General features: G+C 40.1%; 1 protein-coding gene across 7 annotated transcripts in view; it reads left to right on the forward strand.

Annotated features, from left to right (window-relative positions):
* The first annotated feature begins 23,717 nt into the window (after positions 1-23,717).
* Map3k20 (mitogen-activated protein kinase kinase kinase 20) overlaps positions 23,718-25,362 on the forward strand; it is a 172,133-nt gene continuing 170,488 nt past the window's right edge. For 3 of the 7 annotated variants that reach the window (XM_078017616.1, XM_078017618.1, XM_078017617.1), the window contains exon 1: positions 23,909-24,042. The gene's annotated coding sequence lies outside the window, so the exon portion shown is untranslated. Of the gene's footprint in view, positions 23,854-23,889; positions 24,043-24,257; positions 24,411-24,607; positions 24,742-25,362 lie in introns of those variants that run through there. The other 4 variants (XM_040294480.2, XM_078017615.1, XM_078017614.1 and 1 more) reach the window with 4 other exon arrangements.

Here is a 25,362-nt window from a genome sequence, read left to right on the forward strand (position 1 = left end):
TTTTATTTATTTTATTTAGTATGTAATTTTGGAGTACATTTTTTTTCTGTTTTCACAATAAGACTACATTTAATGTGTAGGAATTGTATGTATGTATATCTTCTGTAAATAACCTCTAGTACCTTCATTAAATATACTTGTTGACAAGAAATAGTTGTGTTGTTTTCTTTTCCTAAAATATGAAAGATAAACATGTATTATGGTAGCGTGCTGGATTTCTCTTTTTTTCTTTTCTTTTTTTTTTTTCTTCTGGTGCTAAGAATGGAACCCAGGGCCTCACACATACTAAGCATAAACTCTACCACTGAGCTACACCCCTAACCAGTATTATTTATTAATTGAAATATAAAAATTTTTGAAAGTGCACAGTCCAGTGGTATTTTTTTTAGCATATTAACAAGACTATAAGATAATCATTCCTGTCTACCTCCAGATTTTCATCCCTGAAAGACATCTCATACTCATTAGCAATCATTCCTTATTCTCCTCTTCTTCCAATCCCTGGCAACCACTAATGTGCTTTTCTGTATCTGTGAATTTACTCTGGACATTTCCAATCAATGAATCATACAATATGGGGCCTTTTGTATCTTTTCTTTCATTTGATAGTGTTTTCAAAGTTCTTCCAGGTTGTAGCTTGTATCAGTATTTCATTCCTTCTAATGAAATAAACACCACATTTTGTCCATTCATGATCTGATGAACATTGGGTGACTGTTTCACTTTGGGGCTATTAGAAATTTTGCTGCTGTAAAGAGCCTTGGGATTATAGAGCTACTGGTATGGGGTGTACTCATGCCATTTCTCAGTGATTTAAGCCCTTAGTGAATATTTCATGAAGAGATTTCTAAAATTCTTTAAATTCTAGACATGCCTCTATTTTTTAATGTCAGCCTTTTCCAGAGCAAGTTCCAGTCTATACTAGATTCACAAGTTCACTTGTGGTTTCTCCAAAAACAGAAGCACAACTTCAAAGTAAAAACAACAACAAACAAAGACACCAAAGATGTGATCTTTGAATGAATTTGGGAACCACTTAATAATAGGCCCCATTCTTAGAACTCTAAGTATTTATTACTATTTTAAAGGCCCTGAGAAGTCCTTTTGGAGTCTCTCTTTTTTATATATATTTTTATTATTTTAGTTGTGGCTGGACCTTTATTTTTATTTATTTTTATTTAGGGGAATCGAACCCAGGGCCTCACACCTGCTAGTTAAGCACTCTACCACTGTGCTACAACCCCAGCCCCTTTGGAATCTCTTTTAACATCCCACAGTGAAAGCCCACCTTGAGAACTGCTAGAGCAGACAAATGCCTTTCAGTGCTCATTTACATAACATTCAAAGTCCCCAGGAGCAGGGGTGTTTTGTGCAGTATGATCCCTTCTACCCAGAGGCAAGTACAATCCTGGGATTTACTACACAAGAATAATAAAAAAAAAAAAATAAAGTCAGAACACATTTTGTTGAGATCATTTTTGTTCAGCATTAGACTTCAATCAGCTTCAGAGTTTTACCATTATGTGTTTCTAGTTTACAAAGATGACAAACAAAACGAATAGCCCATTTCTTGGACATCCTTGCTCTTATTTTACTCTTCTTTATTTCTACCTTTCTTAAAAGCTGGTATCCCACATACAGCAGCACCTTCCACCAATTCCATGGTGACTGACACCTTGTGACCTTACTTTAATTTACTTTCAACAGTATTCAAAACTAATACATATTCTCCCGTGTATATTCCCCTTGGTCTTCCAAATGAGAATGATTACTGTACTTAATAAAGATAAGCGATTTTAATTATGTCTGGCTTCTATGAAAATGCATTAAACTACTTTATTCAAGGTAGCGATGGTGAAGTAAAAGAATTCACATTCTAAAAATGTAGAGTAGTAGCCAAGCAACCCTTCCTGAGGCAGGAGATGCAGTTAATATTTTAAAACTTGCAAACACGCCAAAAGAAAATGAGATGCCTGCAGGGTCACAAGAAGGATAATGAGGTTTGCTGGAAGACGTGAAAAAGAAGAAAGAATGTTTTTACCGAAAGCGCCCAAAGAAAATTATACATTTAAGTGTTTAACATACCTACTTAGCAAGGTCACCGGCACAGTGTACGGGAGCTAAGCTTTTCCAGTAATTTTTGAATACCATGCAGGTTAAATATACTTCTCCTGAATTCAATGGCATTTCCTCTTAAGATATGAATGCAGATCAATGACTACCAGTGTGAGAAAATTAAAAGAAGTGTCATTCTAGTTTCAAACTGCGATTCTAATAATAATTTTAAAAAATCAGCATAGAATATGCAGTACAGTAAGAAAAAAAAACACTGCTACCTTGAATAGCTTTCCTTTTACTGTCAATCTAAAATGCATTCCATCTCTTGCTTCTGACTAATCTCAATTTGCCTTACATAGAAGAGTGTAGTGTTGAACAGGTCACTGCATCCTTTACTTTTAAACTGGAGAAGAACCTTTAACTTAGGTATTATTCATCATTTTGCATTCTCTCACTCCTGGATTCATTATGAAATAATGATTGAGGTGTACATTTAGGTGACTGTCCCCCCCCAAATCTCATGTGTTGAAGTCTTGGTCCCCAACTGTGGTGCTACTAGGAATTGGGACTTAGTAGAAGAAAATTAGGTCATTGGGGACATGGCCTTGAAGGGAACATGGGAACCCTAAGCCATTCTCTTTCTCTCTGCTTCCCAGCAGCCATGAGGCATGCAGCTTCCTCTGCCACACAATCATGGTGATCTGCCTTGCCTCGGGCCAGAAGGAATGTGGCCCACCAATCATGAACTGAAACCTCAAAACCCATAAGCCAAAATAAATCTTTCTCTCTTAAAAGTTTGTTTATCTCAGGTATTTTGTTATAGTAACAGAAAGCTGACTGATACAAGGTGCTTACTGAGTAAGTGCTGCACCCATTACAGATATATGGTTCAATGATGAGAAAACTGAGAAGGTCCCTATTCTCCAGTATATCATCATCCAGTGGGTGGGGGGGTGGACAGAAGTTTAATCAAAAGAAGGGGAAGAATATGGTGTTAAGAGTATGTGACAGGGGAATTTAGCTTGATCTGAGGTGAGGAAATGTTGCCTATGGAAGTGACAGTTGAGCTGAACTCTGAAGGATGTGAATTTTAAGCAGAGGGGAGGAGGATGTGTTCTAAGCAGGAAAGAACATTGGCAGTGAGGGATAGAAAGCTCACTGAGGCTGAAAGGGAACACAGGTGAGTTGCTTCAGGGTGAGTTGCTCCGAGACATACTGGTGAGATAGGAAGAGTAAACGAGAGCTTCATCTTTTTCCTAAGAGCGGTGTGGAGAGAGGGGAATGCTTACAGAAAAGAGCTGCACTTTTGCTGGTGAGCCCTTGGAGGCCAGGGCCTCTGTTCTGTTTTTACCGCTGTTATGGTTTAGAGATGAGGTGTTCCCAAAAAGCTCATGTGTTGTAAAATGCAAGAAGATTTAGAGGTGAAATGACTGGGTTGTGAGAGCCTTATCCAATCAGTGCATTTATCCCCAGATGGGATTAACTGGTAACTGTTGGCAGGTGGGTGAGGCTGGAGGAGGTGGGTCCCTGGGGGCGTGTATTTGTGGTGCATATTTAGTCCCTGAAGGGTGAAGTTCTCTCTCTCTGATTCTTGGTGGCCCTGTCCTGACCTGCCTTGCTCCACCACATACTTCTGCCATGATGTTCCTCACCTCGAGCCCCTAGGAATGGAGCCAGCTGTCTACGCACTGAGATCTCTGAAACTGTGAGCCCCCAGATAAACTTTTCCTCCTCTAAAATTGTTCTTGTCAGGTCTTTTGGTCACAGAAATGAAAAAAAGAAAAGAAAAGAAAAGAAAAAAACCTGACTAAAACAACCACAATGGTATGATACAGGTTAAGTGTTAACCAGAAGGCCTTGACTATTATGTAGGTTTACCAGTAGGACGCAGGAAGTTGTGGGTAACATTAAAAAGCAGACACAGATATCCATGGTAGAAAACCCCCTTTTTCTTAACTCTATACTTGGCCACTTTTAAATTTTTTATTGCAGTAAAATATACATAACATAAAATTTCAATCTTCTCTGAAGGAACAATTCAGAGGCATTAAGTACTCTCTGGATTTAGCTTGACAGGGCCGCAGCCATCTTGAGTTGTGACAGCCCTAGTTGGTTTTTCCTGCATAGTTTCCCAGCACACTATAAATAGACAAAACCATTAGAGTGGTATGTGGAGCTTTACAACTGGACCCTGGCACCAGGAATGTGCCTGACTCTTTGATACTAGCTTAAGATAAACCAGGCCCATTCCGGTTAGGATGAAGTCACTTCTGACCCAAACTGCGGGGACCCACAGTTGCTGCTGCCCAGGACCATGCTCCTCTCAGAAAGTCCCCTAATAAATTACACTCCACAGTTCTAGATTTTTCTGCCTCTTTTTTCAGTCTCCTGGCACCTTGGACCAGTTCTTACACACTGAGACCAGGTTGCTCCAGAAGTACATTCACTTTGTTGTGCAATATTGCCACATTCTGTCTCCAAAACTTTTCCATATCCCAGACTGAAATTCTGTACTCATTAAACAATAATTCCCTATGTCCCCTCCATCTATCTTCTAGCAATATCCACTCTACATTCACATCTATGAGTTTGCCTGTTAGGTACTACATATAAATGGAATCACTCAATATGTGTCCTTTTGTCTCTGAGTTGTTTCATTTAGCATGTTCTCAAGTTCATCCATGCAGTAGTATGTATCAGGATTTTCTTCCTCTTTAAGGCTGAATAATATTCCATTTAAAATACATTTTATATTTTGTTTATCCACTGGTCCATTCAAGGATGTTTTGGCTACTGTGAAAATGCTGATCTATAAACATGGGCATTCAAATATCTGTTCGAGTCCCAGCTTTTTAATCTCTTGGATGTATGCCTGGAAGCAGGATTGATGATAATTATATGTATGTTTAATTTTTTTGAGATTCTGCCAAACTGTCCTCCATGGTGGCTGCACTGTTCTATGGGCTACATTTGCCATAGCCCACCATAACCAGTGTCATCTCCTTGGGGACCAAAGCTGCCAGTGTATGGCACAGCTGCTGGAAGAAGCCATGACTAGGAGACCCGAGGCCCAGTATTCAGGTGCTATGGTTGGATATGGTCTGAGTGTGTCCCCCAAAGGTTCATGTGCTAGAGGCTTGGTCCTTAGTGTGGCAGTGTTGGGAGGGAGTGGAACTTTTAACAGGTGGGATTGGTGCAAGGTAACTGGGTCATGCAGGTGCTGCTCCAAAATGAGTAAACGTAGTTCTTGTGCGACCCCAGTTACTTCCTGTAAGAATAAGTTGTTAGACCAGGTATTGTGGTGTATGACTATAATCCCAGTAGCTTGGGAGGCTGAGGCAGGAAGATCAAAGTCAGTCTCAGCAACTTAGCGAGGCCCTAAGCAACTTACAAAATAAAAGTTTAAAAAAAAAAAAAAGAGCTGGGGATGTGGCTCAGTGGTTAAGCACCCCTGGGTAAAAAAAAGAGAAAGAAATGAATGAATTGTTGCAAAAAAGCAAGCCTAGGCCTTCCTCACTCTATGGCCTTCTGTCTCCTGACTCACCATGTCACCTCATCTCTCCCTCTCACATGTGTTCTTGCCATAATGCCATCCACCATGAAGCCCTCACCAAAACCTGGACAGAAGATGGGGAACTCTGATCTTGGATTTTCAACTTCCAAAACGAGGTATCCAAGCAGGAAGCAGGAAGGCTTCATTTGCTAGTGTGCCCTCTACCAAGATACGGCTACCCACAGTCCAGGCACGGCTCCAGAACCTTGACCCATCTTTACTGCCCTGGTGCGGGTGGTTCGGACTCCTGTTGCCTGTAGTTTGATATTACAGGATGGAAGGAGTGGAGGGATCGTTACTGCCCCAGGAGAACAAGGCATGGGAATAGGAAAAGTGCCTGCCTTGCATGGGCTCCTTTGCACGTGTTAGGCAGCCAGGGAAAGTCAAGGATGCTGCCCCAGGAAGTAGTTCCTGGGACAAATCATATTTGGAAAGATTGGGACCAGGCCCTTCCATAAAGGGAAGTAAGCCCATGGCACTGTGACTTCACGGGCACTGGCTTTCCTCTCCAGACTTGAGAAAGAAGAGACGGCCAGGGCATGTGAGAGCTGCCTGATGCCACCCTAATCCCCTCCCTGCAGTCCTCTCTAGGAGGGTTTGGTCACTTCCCATCAGGGAAGGGTGGGAGTAGTGGAATTATCCAATAGGAAGACCAACACAGGAGAAAACTCAGAGCAAAAGTCCCATCGAATTCTTCAGAACAGGTTTCTGCAGCACCTGAATCTAAAAGGGAACCAGAAGACCCCGGTCAGGTTCCCATCCATTGCCTTGGCCAGGGTAGGTGGCAAGAGTCTCCAGGTGATAACATCAGGTATCTGGCAGGAATGGAGGCAAATCCATAGCTCCAGGTAGGTGTGTGGGTATTTTGGGACAGAGAAACAGACTGATCCATCTCCATAGCAGGCAGAAGGGCTCAAGGTCAGGAGGCTCAGCAGCTAGGGGGTTGGGGACAGAAACGGTTAACTCGGTACAGAGGTCAACTTTATTAGCAATTCTATCATTTGCTGTGTGTATTAGGATTCTCTAGACAAAGAGCAATAGAATGAATCAGTTCTTTATAGTGTATCTTCTTCAAAGATACCCAAAAATTTATTATAAGAAATTGGCTCACACAATTATGGGGGCTGGCTAGTACGAATCTACAGAGTGAAGTAGGAGGTTCAAGACTCAGGAGGGCCAATGGTGCAGGTTCAGTGTAAACACCCACAAGTGGAGACCCCAGGGAGCTGATGGTACAGATGAAGTCCAAGGCAGTCTGCTGGAGAATTGCCTCTTGCTGGGGGTAGCTGTTCTTTTTGTTCTATTATTTAGTTGACTTCAACTGATTAGATAAGGCCTGCCTAAATTTGGAGGGCAGTCTCTTTTACCCCAAATTCACCATTGTAAGTGTTGATCTCATCCAAAAACACCCTCCAGGTTGACACATAAATTTAAACATGACACTGTGTAATAAATTACTGCAGAATTCAATGCCTTAAAACAACCTTGAGTTAGGTCATGGGTCAACCGGACAGTTCTTCCAATCAGCCAGACTTGGCACATCAGGGCTGAGCTCAGTCATGCATCTGTGGTTGGTTGACCTGGGATGGCCTCTACCTGGTTCATCTCTGCTCCAGGTAGTCTCTCATTCTCTAGTGAGGCTTTCCTGTGCTTATTTATTTGTTGGCCTGGAAGGTTCCCAGGAAGCAAATGGATCTGCAGGAGCTCTCAAGGGCTCAGCATTTCCGCAGCACTCTGCTGGCCACCGTGTACCAAGGGCCCAGCCAAGGGTCAGAGGGTGGAGAAATAATTCTGTTCCTTGATGTGTTATCAATCCCATTGTAGATACAGGGGAGGGAAATCACCACCATTGTCACAAAACCATCTACTACAGCGAGGTAGCATCTAATGGGAGTGGTGGACCATCTTCTGCTCTTGTTTGGCCGCAGTTTTTTTCTGGCTCGTGCTGCTGGGTGTTTAAAGTGCTTCTCCTGGTTCGAACCCAGCGGTCCTGGGGGAAGCAGCACTGACTGGAAGAAAGATAACAGCCTTGAACATCAGACAGATCTGGGTTTTTCTTAGGGCCACTGCAGCATAGTGTCATCTTTGTGTGTATTAGGAAGAGGGCCACCTTCTCTGCAGTGGCTGCCACCAATGCAGAGGTCCCTCAGTGGAGCCGTTCTGTGTGGCACAGCCAATGTCACGGTGGGTGATAGACCTCAGCTGAGAACTTGGGCAGACCTATTTAACCTCCTGGAAGTTCAATTTCCACATCTGCCAATGGAAGTACAGTCCGTCTCTGTGTAATAGGCTGCAGGGAGGACTAAATGAGTTAAAGTATATAAAGTGCCTGGCACACAGAGTGGTGGCTCTCAAGAAGTACCAGTGCCTTTCCTGCCTCTCTGCTATAATGAGAGGCCACGGTGAAGGGCACTTTAGAACATTCAAGGACGCCTGAGAGTCTTCAGCCAGCCCAATTACCAAAGCGTGGAAAAGGAGAGAAACTTACATGGGATCTCGAAGTCACTGAAATTGGCTTGGAATGCAGGGGAAATTTGGGTGTTCAGTCTGACAGGAGTTTATCCTTTGTACCCCAAACTTGCCATGCACCAATTGTGCAAAGTGTCTGCTGCAATAGTAGAACCCAGATACCACTAGATTTATGTAAAAGCACAACCTAAAAAATTATTGGCAGTAGAATAGATAGCATTTCCAATGGCTGGTTGAAAGAGAGGAGAGATGGAAATAGAATAAAAGACTTGTACTTCTTACAAATGGATAACATGTTCTAAAATGGAAGAGTAAACCAGAAACCAACTCCAAGTATAACCAAGGCAGACATTCTGAGATGTCACACCAAGTTCAAGCCAGCCCGGGGTTCATTTCCATGTTCATTCCAAGTAGCCTGGAAACAATTATGCATGGTGATGAGGCTTCTCCTAAGACAGTAGCTCTTCATTAGTGGTCCTAATCTTCCCCACCTAATACTCACAAGCCATTATAAAATCCCTTCATATTTCTGGCTTCAGAAATTAAATTGCAGGTATGAACCCAAGTATACATTAAATTAGGGATTATTGCTTGTGGCACTCTACATGAGCCGGGTGACACTGGGCTGTTTTAATTAAGGATTCGTTTTCAATAATAACATAAGCAAATGAATAACATTAAGTCAACATTGACACAGTTGTGAGTGGGGGACAGCATGAAGCAACTGAGATATGCAGGTGTGTCCCAGATGATGTACAAAATTCATTTATGTACCAGAACTACACATTGTTGGAGCAACTCAATAAAGTTTATAATGCAGGGTATGGAACTCTTTTGAGTACCAAGAGATGCTTGCTGGGAAGAAAAGAGCAGTCTGTGTTTTTGTTCTAATTAGAAGAAAAGCAAGAATAAGGAAGGAATACAGAGTTTCAAATACAAAGTTTTCTGAATATTGACCTTGGCAGAGAATCTTCTGGGCTGTATTGATTCAATAATCAATGCTTTTAGCCTGTCATCTATGCCATTTATTGAACATCCACTCGGTGCTGGTTATACATCCACTATATTTTATTCTTAACACCTAAGAAATGAATAGTCTTACTCTTTTTTGGCCAGGAAACACTGAGAGAAAGGGCTTTTTTTTGTCTAATATCACCAGCTTAGATAACAGCAGAGTTGAAACTTCATGCCCAGTTTATCTGACTCCAAAGCCTATGTTCTTACCTTGGAGGGGTTGCACTGTCTACCTGTCTTTCTGCCCCCATGATGAGATTACTTAGGCTTTTTTGTTTTATTCCTCCAAAATGTATTCAGTAAAAGGACAAGTCACTTATTTAAATTTGTTTTTTAAACAGATTAAAGTAGGCTTTTATTTAAAAAAAAAAACTTTATTTAAGGGCTGAGGTTGTGGCTCAGTGGTTGAGCACTTGCCTTGCATGCATGTGGTGCTAGGTCCGATCCTCAGCACCAAATAAATAAATAAATAAAACAAAGGTGTTGTGTCCATCTACAACTAAAAAAATTAAAAAAGAACTTTATCTATTTGTTTTGTTGGTTTTAGGTGGTGCTGAGGATTGAATCCAGTGCCTCATGCATGCTAGGCAAATACTCTACTACAGCCCCAGTCCCTTATTTAGACTTTGGATGTCACAAAAATAACAGAAAAGAGTTTGAAAAACTGAGGATGAGATGCATTATGACAAAATATGGTAAGTGAGGTTTTGGGCAAGTAATTTGGGGACATTTTTCTCTAAAGTTTTATCTTTAAAAGAGAAGTGTATATGTGCACATGTGTGTGCATGCAGAGCCCCTTCAAAAATATTCCATGTATCATACTTATGTTCTACATCAGCTATGGAAAGTCTGCATGTTTTCAACATGTTACATTCTCTGCAACCTCCCTAAGGGCTTCGCTCATGTTCAGGAAGAATTCCTAATTATGCTGTAGCTGCAGTTGACACGGTTCATCCCTTCAGCTGAGAGGCTGGCCTCTGTGTGTTTTCACATTCTCTATGCCTTATTTCACTAACAATTGACTACCAAAATCAAAGGGTTAGTGAACTGTCTATATTTGCTGAACTTTTGTAGAAAATATGGAGAAGGGGCTTTCATTACAGAGTTCCATAGTATTTTAAAAAAATTCTCATTGGACATGTCTTGAAATCTCGGCTGCCAGTCCTATGGTCCCTTCTTTCAGCTCCTAATTCTCTCCAGCCATTCTAGCTTGCATGTCATCGTTGGAGACCCTAAGTCCTGTTCTGTTTTATGACCAGTTTGATTTACTGATAGCTTCTACCTCTAAACTCAAAAACCTCCATCTCAGCTAAGGATGGAGATGGTGGCTGTACGGAGCAATAGAAAAGCAATAGAAAGCACAACAGTTTCCAGAGTTCATTTTCTTTAGAAGAAACTAAATGACTAAATAAATAAATGAACAAATAACAAGAAATGGTATAAGACCAGGTATAAAATGGTGCACACCTGTAGTCCCAGCCACTCAGGAAACTGAAGCAGGAGAATCAATTGAGATCAAAAGTTCAAGGTCAACCTGAGCCATACAAGGTCGTGCTGGAACAAAACAAAGCAAAAAACCCAAACTGGCTACACACAGCTCCTTCTCTTTCCTAAGGGTGGGTATCATAGTCATATCAGGAGCAGGAACTCTCCTTCCTATTACTTTGCATTTCAGAGAACAGATGGAATGGAAGAAGAAAAGACTGAAACTGTGAGGCTTTCCCCAGCTGTGCTGTGCCCAAACACGCTTTCAACGTCTGGACATGTTTGTGGCAACAGGAGCCTTACCACGTCATGGCCATTCCACTTGGAGATTAATTCCCAGAATACACACTGACATCACTCTTCCTTTCTCTTAAAAGTCTGTAAGTCATAATATGCTTACTGGGGATAGTTTTTCCCCTTGCTATTTTTGATAAATCCTCAGAGGTTAGCATGATATTTTTGGTATCCTTCATAATATCAAAGGACTTTTACTAATTCCTACTCTTTCCCTGATCTTTATCTTCTTCATAACTGGTTATTTCCTTAAAGGTCTCTCAAGCTGCAGCAAAATTTTCACTTAAATATCCAGCAAGGTACTATTCCTGACACTTATTTTTTTTGTCACCTCTGGTAGGATCTTGCACATTTTTTCATTGGCCCTATAGTCTATAACTTCACAAGATGAGACCAAAAAAAAAAAAAAGTCCAAGGCAAAACAATACTAATTTACCTATGTAAGCTGAACCAACCACGAAATAAATATCTAAGTAAGTAAATACAAGTATGCATATATAAAATAGATATGTTTGTTTATAAATATGTGAATATGCACATATAAAATATATCCATATATATTTATATATAGATAAGCATGACTACACATTCATATGCCAACATACTTATTTATATAAATAAGCATGAATATACATTCATATGCCAACATACTTATTTATATTTATTTAAAGTTCTTATATTAATCTACTTTCTAATATTATAACAAATACCTGAGATAATCAACTTTTTTTATTTTTTTTAAATAGGTTTACTTTGGTTCACAGTTTGAGGATCTGGTCCAGGACTGGCTTTATCATGGGACTGTGGTGAGGCAGCATGACATGGCAGAAGCACACTGCAGAGAAAAAGTCCTTTCTCCATGGCTGGGATGGGAAAATGCAAAAGAGGAAAGGGCTGGGGTCCCATGCATGCCCACCAGGCCCCACCTCTCAAAGTTCCCACCACCTCCAAATAGCACCTACCTGGGGACCAAACTTTCAATTTATGGACCTGTGAGGGTTACTTCAGGTCCAAATCATAGCAGTTATCCTCAAGTAATCCTGAAAAAGAAAAAAAAAAGTTATCCTAAAGTAATCCTGCTGGTCATTGGAGATTTATTGGAGATTTCCATTAAGTCTCCCTATTCAGGGAAGGGTCCTATAAGAGAAAAATCTATTTCACAATATAACAGAGAAAATCCATGCCAGCTACCTAAAATAGTCAACATGATTCTTCATTCTTACATGTAAACAATAACAAGCAGTCACCAGAGATGTCTTAGAAAATTACTACAACAAAATAAAAAATAGAAATTCAAAGAAAAAAGCTGACTCCAGAATAAACAAATAATTTAGGTAGCCAAAAAAAAAAAAACCAACAACAAAAATATCAGATATTTAGCACTTGAAATATGAGTGATTATAACAACAATTATAGCTGGCACTACTGAACACTAACTCTGGACCAGGTTTTATTGTAAGTGTTATACATGTATTGACTTATTTAACACAAATAAAAACATGAATACTGTCCTCATTTTATGGATGAAGAAACTGAGGTTCAGAGAGGCTAAGTAAAATATGCATGAAAATGCACATTTTTTCATTGGCCCTATGGTCTATGTAAGGTCACACAATTCATAAGTAGCAAACTCAGGTCTCCATCCAGGCCTATCTAATTCCAAAGCCATGTTTTTAGTCCTTACTCTATAATGCTTTCAGTTTTTATTTTTCCATTTTAGACACTCAATGCCTTCACTAAAATTTGTCTTCAGGATTCCATCTTATTACAAGGTCACTTGTGATAAGATCACTCCAGATTTATCCTGACCTGCCTAGAACACTGGAATAGGGTAAGAGCTTGAATTCAGTCCCATTGACTTTTACATTTAAAGAGAAAGCTACTCAGAAGCCCAGTACTTCAAGAATGTCTAAGAACTTTGTTCTATAATAGGATATTGACACTAAAACTTACCCAGATCCATCGGGACCAGAAATAATCTAAGCCGTCTCAAGATATGTCTAAGGCAACTTCCTCCAGACTGGGAATGTAGGTTGTTGCTATCAAGCTGTAGAATCTGACACAATGAAACCTGTTGCAGGTTTATGTAAATAATTTTTCATGGCAAAGTGATCCAGATAAACTGGTTTCCTAGACAGAGTGAGGCTGAGGTTTAATCACTCACCTGTGATAATTCATTTAAGTTTTGCAGATCTGACAATTATTTTGAAATGTCTACCACAAAGATTTGGTAAGGCTTGCTCTACGTTAACAATCTGAAAAACTAAGACAGTTATCCAGTTACTTGAACTCTTTTATTTATCCCTGACATCTGGCAGTAAAGAGGATTTTGATTAAAATGTTTAAGGAATTGATTCCAAAATGTGTTTGTACGCATGGGTGTGTGAGCGGGGAAGGGCTTACATCTACAGGAACGTATAAGATAATTATGGGGTCCTGACATGGACCATGTGTTTGGTTTTTCTTTCTCTGCCAGGAAAAAACAAGGAGTTCATTACTGTCAACGATGAAGATAATTTCAGAAGAAAAGGTTGAAAGTGGAGAGAAATGTATGGAGATTTATCATAAAATATGACTGGTAATAAAAAAGAGTGGAACATCCCAGCAGCTCAAGAGGCTGGGACAGGAGTTTAGTGAGACCAAAAGCAGCCTCAGCAGTGGTGAGGCACTAAGCAACTCAGTGAATTCCTGTCTCTAAATAAAAATACAAAATAGGGTTGGGGATGTGGCTCAGTGGTCCAATGCCCCTGAGTTCAATCCCAGGTACCAAAAAAAAAAAAAAAAAAGAGTGGAATGAGTTGGGAGGATGGTAAGGTTGGGACAAGCAAAGTGTCCCCAAAAGTCCACTTTCAAAAGAATCACCAAAATTTACATAAGACAAATTGCCCTAGTTGGAAAAATTAAACAAATAAATAACCCAAACAATGTCTTTAACAAAATTTCAACTCTTTAAGATGTCAAAACAAAAAAACAGGGCTGGGGCTGTAGCTCAGTGGCAGAGTACTTACCTGGTATATATGAGGCACTGGGTTCAATCCTTAGCACCACATCAAAGTAAACAAATAAAATAAAGGCATTCTGTCATCTATAAAAAAAATTAAAATTAAAAACAAAAACCACACACAACATGGAAAATAATTTTCCATAGGGAAACAATTTTGCTTGGTTTTATTATGCTTGCCTTTTTAAACTCAAAGAGTTCTTCTGTGGGTTTATTCAAAATTCTGGTTTATAAAATTGTATGTTGTTGAGTTACGAAAATTCTAAAATGCAGAGACTTTTCAAATCTGAAGATTCAGTACTCAATTGCATTGGAAGCCAAATATGAAAGGATAGCATGTCTTTTGACATTTACTGGGAAAACAAATATTTACTGAAAGTTCAACATGAGAAAAAAATATCTAGAAATACAGTTAATAATTCTCAGTAAAAATATGTATTTTTCTTTATTATGTTTCAATAATCCCAATATATTTTGTGTGCTTTTTTATAACTTATAAAACTCCTTCTATTTAAGTTTACTCATTTAAACTTTACAGCAACACCCCGAGCCTGCTAGGAGAGTTATGAGGAGACAACTCAGAAGGGGAAACTGAGTCTCAGTGATCAAATAAACTCAAGGTGGAAGAAAAAAGGTTGCTATGGTATCATATTCAGAAGGAGAAAGAGTAGCTTCTATTTTTTATTTTAAAATATTTATTTCTATTTTTTATTTTAAAACTTGCTTTCTAATTTCATTCCATTATGATCTGATAGAATGCAAGGTATTATCTCTTTCTTTCTTTTTTTTTTTTTTTTTTTTTTTTGTATTTGCTAAGAATTGCTTTGTGGACTAAGATATGTTCCATTTTAGAGAAAGGTCCATGTGCTGATGAGAAGAAAGTGTATTCAGTCATTGATGGATGAAATATTCTACGTCTGTTAAGTCTAAATTATTAATTGTATGTTTTAGTTCTATAGCTTCTGTATTTAGTTTTTGTTTGGAGGATCTATCTAGTGAAGAGAGAGGCATATTAAAGTCACCCAGTATTATTGTGCTGTGGTCTATTTGATTCTCAAAATTGAGAAAGGTTGGATGTATGTACATGCTAGCCAGTCACCAAAAACCGAAGGCTGAATTTTCTCTCTGGTATGCAGATGCTAACATTCAACGGGGCTGGGAAGAGGGAGGAATAGAAGTTTACTGGATTAGATGAAGGGGAATGAAGGGAAGGGAGGTGAAATGGGGCTAGGAAGGCCGTAGACTGAATAGAACATAACTTTCCTATGTTCATATATGATTATACGACCAGTGAAACTCCACATCATGTACAACCACAAGAATGCGATCCTATTTAGAATGTTATAATGCATATATGTATAACATGTCAAAATACACTCTACTGTCATATATATCTAAAAAGAACAAATAAAAAATTTTTGAAAAAACAGAGATTTTGAGAGAGAAAAGACAAGAAAATAGAAATATGGGAGACTAACCTCTGGATAATAATTTAAAACTAAGCATGTGAGCATAGGTAGAAAGCCTCCCTCATTTCACTGAAAATGTAAACTAGGGCCATCAAAGCTAACAAGGAAGATGATATGTGACAGAAAGTAAAGCGAAGTCCTAATGAACCTTATTCTCTGATTTGCAGGTGATCTAAATCTGTTACAAAAAATAAAGTCACCCCACATTCTCTAGGAATCAGGGAGTTAGTAGGCAGATCTACTAAAAAACATACATGCTCACCCACCCTTATTTATATATGTAAATGTGCAAAATACTAGATATATTTTATCTAAATATATTGATACCTATTACGCATTATATTGACTTGCATATAAAATCTGTATAATTTATTTCTTACTAGAATATTGATACTATGCATAGGAAAATTGACTATTATGATTACAAAATAAATTTTTTAATGCAGAGCATTTTTTAAATCAGTAGAAAAATATCCACTGAGAAAAAAGACTTAATTTCCTTTTATAAATAGCAGTGGATTAGAGTACAACAATAGTCTGACTCTGCTATTGCTGTGCATTTAAAGCCAAGATGATGACTGTATTGAAAAAGAGGGAAGAGAAAATCAATAGATTATGGCTTCAATGGAGCTCACAACAGTGCTGATTAGAGAACACAAATGGATTGCATAATAGTAAAATAACTATAAACTGGGTATGGATTTAAGCCTATGTTAAGACCATTCTTAACTGCATTGTGTCTTTAGAAAACATGCATTGAAATTACAACAGCAAATTAAATCTATTCGACCGCAAAATTTAATACATAAGAAATAGCATTTTTTAATGATCTGGAAGAGGGAGTAAATAGCATGTTAATGAAATTTGCAGATACTACTAAATTGGAAGGAGTTACAAACAACAATGTGGACGGGGGCTTAAATACGAATGGACCCTATAAAGTTAGGGAAAAGCCAAAGACTGCATTAAAAAAAAAAAAGACAAGTAGAACCTATGATGATATTAGTTGGATAAATTTCAACTTGAGAAAAAAAAATACAAAAAAAGCAGTGTGGAAAGAAAAATAACCTTGCAATGTGACCAGTGGTGTCTGATTATAGTAAATTGGTAAATCCACTTTTACATGGACCTGGCCCAAGTCCTGGGAAATAGCCATGCCTTTATTCCCCATCTCTTATTTGGCAGACTACAGGACACAAATGGCTTACAGAGACATTTTGGTGGCAAGAAAAATGAAGAAAACACAAAAATCAAGCATATCAATTAAAAAAAAAGAATACATATAGAAAAGAATTACTATTGAAGATAGGTCATTATTTGTTGATACCATTTCATTGTGTTTGAAGAGGCAGATATAATGAAAATTCGACAGATGCCTAAAATATTTATATATAAGATAGTTGATGTCACAATTGTTTATGAGAAATTATTAAATGGAACTAATAATTACCTTATGAAAAACAATTATTAATTTTCCAGATACCAACTGATGGAAGATCTCCCCTTCCCCATGGCACGTGCTTAAATCTAAAAAATTGGGGACATAACTCCATCTCATGTGAGATTACATCATTAGCCTTTTTAGAATGTCTGGAAATTTGAGTCTGAGAATTTGTTTTATCCAGAAGAACAACAAGCTGTGTCTCCTGATGTTTTTGAGACTGTAAGAAAATAATAATGTATCTAGGTTTTGCAGCTCACCCGACACTTAGCTGAAGTTATCTGGGGATGAAAGATCATCTCTATTTATGGATCAGTGAACACAGAAGCTTCAACTACAGAACTTGACTATTTTCATAAATCTTATGTTTATGTAATTATATTATGTATGCTGTTCTTTAGATTTCGGCAATGTTCTTTTTGAATAGAGGCTGCCACTACTACAGCTGCGATAGGGGCCTGGCACTCTTGGTTGCCAGGGGTGATGACCAGAGTGAGAAGTGAGAAGGCAAAGCCCAAGGAAGAGATGAAGATACTGGGGGTGGGGATGGGGGCAGAATGGATGAACAGAAGGCGGGGCCTTTCACCTGCAGGTTCTCTTTCTTGAATGCTTCAGTCCTGTTTGGGGGTTTACATACAGAAAGACATTCTTTACAGAAGTCTGAGACTCTAGTCTTAAATCATTGATTACAACAAAGTAGTGAGAAATCATATATTCAAAATCTTGAAATTCTTGTACCACCTTTTCTGAACAAATACTCAGCACTTTGCAGTTTGGTTATCTAGTTGGTAAATTTCATTTTAATAAGTTAGATCACAAAGTTTAAAATCTTGCAGAAAAATTTTAGCACATGTGAGGACACGTGCTAAGACAGGGAGTATTCAGAATTTTCCCAGATTGTACCCAAAGATCTTAAGGAATATATTAAAATATGCCACTTTTAAAAAAAAATTCAGGCAATGGCTGCACCCTTTGTTAAGAAAGAATTATAGCTGCTTCTATAACTCACTGCTTTATCAAAAATCTTTAAAAGTATGTTTACTTTCATATGTAGTGCAGTAAAAATAAAATGGGCTACAGAATCAGATCAGGATTTATTTATATCTCATCTTCAACATATATTAGCTATGTTATATTGAGCAAGTTACTTAGCATCTCAGAGTCTTCATCCCTCTTTTATAGATTAAATAAGTTAAACAAATAATATATTTGCAAAATGACTGTCAGAATCAATGATCATGCAATGTTAGTTTTCACCCTTCTTTACCAAAAAATTCTGGCTAAATATAGTCATTTGAACCATAATCTAATTATAATTCTCTTTTTTTTCATTGCTCCATGAAATAAATATTAAGTGCTTGCAAGTAATGTCTTATGTTAGTTGAGGTAGGTGTACACAGACATAATAATATATATGGATCGTGTTCTTAAAGCTCATGAAGGGCTATGAGGGCCAGGTGCAGTGGCTCATGCTTGTAATCCCAGAGGCTGGGGAGGCAGAATCAGTTCAAAGCCAGCCTCAGCAATTAAGTGAGGCTCTAAGCAATTCAGTAAGACCCTGTCTCTAAATAAAATACAAAATAGGGCTGGGGATGTGGCTCAGTGGTTGAGTGCCCCTGAGTTCAATCCCCTATATCCAACCCCCTGCAAAAAAAAAGTTCATGAGGACTAGGAAATGACAGATATGTAAATGATCATAATGTGGGGTAAAACCCAAAGGGTAAACAAAAGTACTATGAGATTCCAAGGGGGGAAAAGATGACTTCTTGACAGATATTAGAAAAGGCTGGGAGAAAAGGAGGGCTTTAGCTGGGTGTTGAGGACAGAGAGGTGCAGAAAAAAAAAAGATCATTAGAAGAGAAGGATGGAGACTGGAAATTTTATGTAAGGATGGAGCTTAGGAAGATGGGAGATGAGGTGCAGCAGAAAAATTTGAATTAGATAAGGAAAGGCTTTGAATGTGTTCTGAGGAACTTGGACTTAAAGTAGCAGACAATGAATCATCCATGATGGTGTTCAAGTTTTGCTTTTTAATATGATTCTCATATCAAATCTGTTAGATGTTCCTTCCAAATCCATGATATTCTCCAATAAGATATACATGCCATATCTTATTGGGGAATAGATCTGGATCTCCTTTCAAGCCGTGGAAATTTTGAACAGGTCTGGACAAAGCAGAGAGTTCAGCAACCTACCACTAGAAATGCTCCACCAAGGGAACATCGGTCCATTCATCAAGCACTTATGGCCCAGTCTTCAATCTAATAGCAATTCAGTGTTGGGTTGTCATTGGTTAAAATCTCCTCCAATTTATGAAGCCATTGTCAAATGTTTCACTGAAATAAGATCCACACCATCAGCTGGGTGCAGTGGCTAATGTTTATAATCCCAGCTACTTGGGAGGCGGATACAGGAGGATTACAAGTTTGAAGCCAGCCTCAGCAACTTGGTGAGACCATGTCTCAAAATGAAAAAAAAAAAAAAAAAGGGAGAGGTATGGAATGTGGCTTAGTGATAGAGTCCCTCTGGGTTCAATCCACAGTACTGGGGGGAAAAAAGCAATAAACAAACAAACAAAAACAACAACAACAAAAACAAAGCCATCCTCTGTGATTCAGTAAAAGAAACTCTTAAAAAAAAAAAAAGAAAAAGAAAAAACTCTTGATTTCAGTGAATGCATGCTGGTTCCTAATGTTCATGTTCAAAGTGATGACCAGCCCTTCATTTAAGAATACCATTGAATAACACCTTTAGGATTCTGTTAGAAAACCACATCAGCTATCATATCATTTGAGAAGGAGACCATGACCGTCTTGTCAGTAAGGCAGTGCCAAGGGTAAACCAGAGAGATGGTGAGGCTGGATGCTAAATGGGTGTGACAATCTTTATACACTGAGTTCAATTTTAGATCTGGGGTTTTAAAACAGCACAGAAAACCAAAGTTTAGAGTGAGGGGTCAATTGGACTCAAGACTCAGGCAAGCAAGCCTTTGTCATCTCCTATGGCCAAGGGGCAGAATCTAATGTTTGGCTTAGTAGAAGACAACTGGATTCTTATACCTGCCTCTGCTTAAGGGTAGGGCTGGCACTGTACCCCCAAATTTCTAAAGTCTATCAAAGAACTCTAATCCCTATTTGATGCAGTTTACCTATAATGCTGCATCTTGAGGCAGAGCCCAAGACAACTGACTCTCTTTTATGCTCAAGGAGCATCCTTAGACTCCATAATAGCATTTTGCAAAATGCAGCCCAGAACCCTTTAGGGGATTAGCAGGGTCAGAACTCTTTCTATACATAGACTAAGACATCATTTTCACTACCCTGTCTCATTTGGGTACAGGGGAATTTCCCTGCGGATCCACACAGTATGATTTTGGAATAGATTCAATGCAGAGGCAGGTATAAGAATCCAGTTGTCTTCTACTAAGCCAAACATTAGATTTGCTAAAATATAAAACAATGGAGCTCTGAACTAAGAAAAAAAAATGTGGACAATTGTAACTTTTTATGTTATTTATGATAATGTACGTGAGCTTTTGTTAGTTTTGAATGAATTAAATAAATAAAATGTTAGCTTTAATTTCTAATATGATAAATATCAATAGATAAAACTCACATAAACCAAAAAGCTATTTGGGGTCCTCAGTAACTCTTTTTAGAGGGAAAGTAGATCAAAAAGTTGAACCGCTTAGTCTAAGAGGACAAGTCCTAAAATCCATCCCTTACTCTCTGGGGAAAGGCAAGTTAGCCTAAGATTCCAAGACCTTTACCTGCCCTAGAGCATGGGATGTGACCTCAATACCTGGGAGGGTAATTGTGAAGACTAGGTGTAGAGCATTTGTAAAACCCCTCAGCTGGGTGCCCAGCACATGAGTACTCAGTAACTCTTAGCCATTTTTATTATTAATATCACTACTGCTACTACTATAACTATCACCAGGGGACCATTACTCCCTTCTGGCAATGTTATTTCTTGGATATCTAAAACATTCTTTGAATTTGTTAATGCTCTTGGCCCTTCACATTTTCTGTTCCCTCTGCCTGGAATACCTTTCCTTCCTTTTCATTCAGCAAATCCTCTTCGTTCTTTTTGTATCTTGTATCCATGCAGAAGTTCTTTGACTTGGAAACGTTCACTGACTTCTGCAACCTGCAACAGGCATTGTGCTGTAAGCTCTCATCTGTCCCCCACTAAGAGCATAGCTTGGTATAGCTGCTTGTGTCTTTGCCAGCTCTTCCATTGTACTCTGAAAACTCTCTGAGAAAAGGGACCTCATCTTGTTCACTATTATAATCACCAAGCTCAGTACAATGCCTGATATTCAGAAAGTGCTTGTTGAATATATTTTGCAAAGTCTCCAGTATCTCTTCTTGACCTCTTAACTCCTTTCATGCTCCAGGATACCTAAAAAAAATCAATATCCTAAATATCCTTGTGTTACCTTTGATCCTTTAAAAACTAAGTTGCAACAATAACTTAGGCTTCATTTGTGATTTTAAGGCATGACTACTTATCTTAAAGAATGATGGTTGTATGCCTTAATTTACCAGGGAATCTCAGTTGTACAGGGAGTAAAGCACTCATCTTTGTATATAAGTTAGTTAAGTCTTAGTTATGATCCAGACATAGATTATTTGTGATCTGAGATGAAGAACTGAGATGGCTAGAGAAAATGCCCCTGGGTGCTAGCTTGCATTATAGCTTTTATCCCTCTAAAGGTAGGGGAGGATAAAGAATGCTTTTTCCCTTTTAAGTGGCCTTTTTTCCTGCCCTTAATAGAACTTATGTCTGCATGTCTCTGATACACTGATAATTGGTAGCAGTTCCAGATTTCTATTTTTAAAAGATTTGGAGGAAACAATCTCAATTGGGAGGTTAGGAGAATTTTTTTGTTAAGCTGCATTTAAATAGCAATGCACTCTTTTTATTTAGATGGCATGCTTATTTTGGAGGGTGTTCTTGGATAGAAGAGGGTGCTAAGGACTTTCAAGCCACCTCACTGTTGAGAGTACATCTATTTTTAGTGTGGAAATATTTGAAGTAAAGAAATATGAAGGTTTGATAAAGAGTTTGACTGGGTCTCTTTTGTTATTGTTATTTACATTTGTAAAATTATACTTTGCCTGGTGAGAACCAATAAACTATGAAAAAGGCATGAAAAGTTTAAAAAGCCATAATCAGTGATACCAAAAAACACTGAACTATATTTATTAGCTCTGGGGCCTAAAGAGATCAATATAGTCATAAGGAAACAGGTGCTTGATGAAAGAAAATATCAGACTTGAGGCAATCTTTATGGCACAATTATTATGTGTTTATTTCATTTAGGAAAATATACAATAGAATATGAGATATGACCTCAAGGAGGTTACAAGAGAATGCCTACCAGATTATCATTTTAGTATGTTTGTGAGACACTGTCTAGGGCTCATTGTTCCTGCTGGTTGTTTGCTAAGCCCAATTTTGTGAGGGAAATAGAATGAAGAAAAACTGGATGGGGAGCAAGGGTAATGTGGCTAAAAATATTAAGGCTTTAAAGTCATATATAAAGCAATGCATTCATAATTTTTTAAAGCTGGAACCTATAGCTAACATCTGTTTAGGCCCTTTTATTTGGTGAGGAGGTCTATCCTGTGAATTGGCCCAGTTGACAACTGGAAGGACCAAGACCAGAGCCAGGTTCTCTATTCCAGTCTAGTGTCCTTTCACAATTAAGTGCCTTTGAAGGTGAGGTAAATGACTGAAGTCTCCTTATGCCTAAGTTGTGCTAATGAGCCCTAGTTTTCTTTTACAGGTATAGATGGTTTTTAGAATTGACTACCAACTTTATACATTTTTTAGCATGAATTTCATCAATTCTAATCTTTCAATCACCACAATAGGATTTATTAGTCTAAAATCTAATAATATATTAGAAAGTGGTGTCTAAACTTAGGTTCACCCATTGCTTCACATTCATATCTTTAACCTATATGAATGACTTACAATTTTTGTATTTCCTTCTTGGCCTCCTCTCAATTTCAGTTTCATACTTCAACTGCTGCATCTCTACCTGTTTTTCCTCTCATGATCTCACCCTCAGCAGGAAGCCAGCCTCCCCTCCACATATTCCTATTTCTGTCAATGACACCATCATTCTTCCAGTCACCCAGGTCTGAAATCTTGGCATCCTCTCTCTTTCTTCTTCTTTTTCAATCTAAAGGGTCAACAATTTCTCTGGCTTCTTTCTCAGACATGTGTCTCAATTCCATTCCTTCTTTTAAATTCTATTTTGTACATCCTAACTCAGGTCCTCGTCATCCCACTACCAGCTAATCACAATAACCTGGTTCCATCCCTAGCAACCCTTGGTACAACTACTTTGGGCTGCTCTCTAAATTACTATTAAAACAAAAAACAACTTTGATCAAGTTCCAATTCAAAGCCCTGGACAATGTTGCCCATACTTTTGCAACTCACTCTCACTTTGTTCCACAGAATCATCCTCACTATCAACAATCTAGTTCTTTTTTCCTCCCAAAGCCCCCTGGCACCTTTTGCTTGCATGCAATAGACTCTGTCTCCTCATCTGAAGTTGAATGCACCTGAACTGAAAGTCATCAGTTAAAGCAGCAAACCACGAGCCCTCCTCAATATTCCGGTGGTATCTCCCGATGGTCCCACTGAGGCACCTGCAGCCCTCTCTTCCAGAAATCACTTTTCATGTTTATTCCCTTCTTTACTAATGAATTAGAGGGAATTTATTCCTGGAGGGCTTGAGGCAATCTCCAATCTCTTTGTACCCCCAGCGCCTATGTTACAGAGGACTGAGTTGACAGAATAGGTGGTGCTAACTTGTCAAAAAGATGTTAAAGTTAGCAGAGGACTAGGAGCCACGCGCCTCCTGCCTCAGGACAGGGCAGGGGCGCCCCGCTCAGCCCCACTCCGCGGGCTCCGGACTCTGGTCGGACGGTCCCTGGAGGACGAAGGCCGGAGAGACCCGAGCTCCTTCCCCACGCCCCGCTAGCTGAGCGTCTGAGCTGCGGCCGGGCTGCGGAGGGCAGGGAAGCCCGCGGTTCAGCGCCCGGAAGTAGGTGGTGCTGTTGCGGCGACTGTCTTCCTCATTGGCGCCGCGCGGAGAGGCGGAATGTTCAACTCCTGACTCCGGCGGAAGCGTGGGAGCTTGCGCCGGCCGCCGTCCCCCGACCCCTGCCCCCGCCCTCGTCGCGCCGGGCCTCTGCGCCCCCCGGCAGCTGCTCGCACCCGGCCCGGGAGCCAGGTAGGGGCCAGGCTGCAGGCCGCGGAAGGAGGCCGGGGAGGAGACGCCAGGCCCGCCGCGCTCGCGAGTTGTCCCGGCGCTTTGGGGCAGAGGCCCTGCCGGGGAGCCCCGCCGGCCGGGAACTTCAAGGGCGCCCCGCCCGCGCGGAGGCCCGCCCGGGCGGCGGCGGCGGGAGCCGCTGTGCTCGGCGCTCGCTGTGTCGGCGCCTGACCTGCCTCGGCGCGGCCGAGCCCGGTCGGGGAAGTTGGGGCAGGTCCCACCGAGAAGTTGGCGCCGGAAGAGCGGGGCGCAGGCTGGAGCGGGTCGGGCTTCGCGGCCGTGGTGGGGGCGACCTGCCGAGCCCGCGACCCCCGGGGCAGCGCCAAGAGGTGGCCTTGCGAGAGTGGGGGGGGGGGACGGGGCACTCCCCAGACGAAACGCGAGCCTCCCCAACCAGAGCCGGGTGCGGGACTCTTCCCAGCCGAAGTCTGCGTGTGAGGGAGAGAGAACCAACTTCTGCTTTTTGGGGTACTCTGCCGAGAACGGTGTCCCCCACCCAGCGCGGGCGCTCCTTGCCCTTCCGGCCGCGTCCTTGGCAGCCTGGGCGCCCTCCCCTCCGCCGCCTCCACCTTTCCTTCCGCGGCAGCCCAGGGTGTCCGCTGTGCAGATCCTCGGGTGCCCGCAATCTCGTGGGCTCTGTTTCCTGCACCAGGCCCGGAGGTGTGTGCCGAGGCCCCCCGCTACGCCTCGCTTGCACATGACAGTTTTCAGAAAAACTTTAATTAAAAACTGGGTAGATGACATCGAATTGCCTAAAAAAAAACAATGGGGGAATCATTGTTAGACTGCTGATAATGTATGTTTCTGATGCGCCTTGAGATCCCGCATAAGCACTGTTTATGGGGAACTTAATTACTATTTTTGTTGGTTAATAATGAAAGCACACCATTTGGTGGCCCATTCCAACGATTTTACAAAAGCAGACTAATAATGTGCATGAGAATTTTCTGACAGAATGAATTCGAGGGTATTCAAGATAGTTGTCAAAGTATAATCCCATTTTACCTCTAAAGCTTTGATAGGGACAGCCTTCTCACTTTCGGGACCTAAGGTGAAACCAACAGGCAGGATTCAGTGTATCCACACTGTTTAACAAAGACAAAAACAAACTAGAGACCCGTTAGTGCCTTCTTTATAGTAGGCCTGTCTCCCCAGTGAAGTTTCATGTCGTTTCTGATTTTCAAAAAATTGGATGGCTGCATTTTAATTATGGTTTTGGTCATTTGTAGAGCTTTTGTTTTAGATTCCTGCTACAATAGTGAGAGATTTGGGAGATTGTAA

Source organism: Ictidomys tridecemlineatus, chromosome 7 (assembly GCF_052094955.1).
Source record: "Ictidomys tridecemlineatus isolate mIctTri1 chromosome 7, mIctTri1.hap1, whole genome shotgun sequence".
Classification (NCBI taxonomy): domain Eukaryota; kingdom Metazoa; phylum Chordata; class Mammalia; order Rodentia; family Sciuridae; genus Ictidomys; species Ictidomys tridecemlineatus.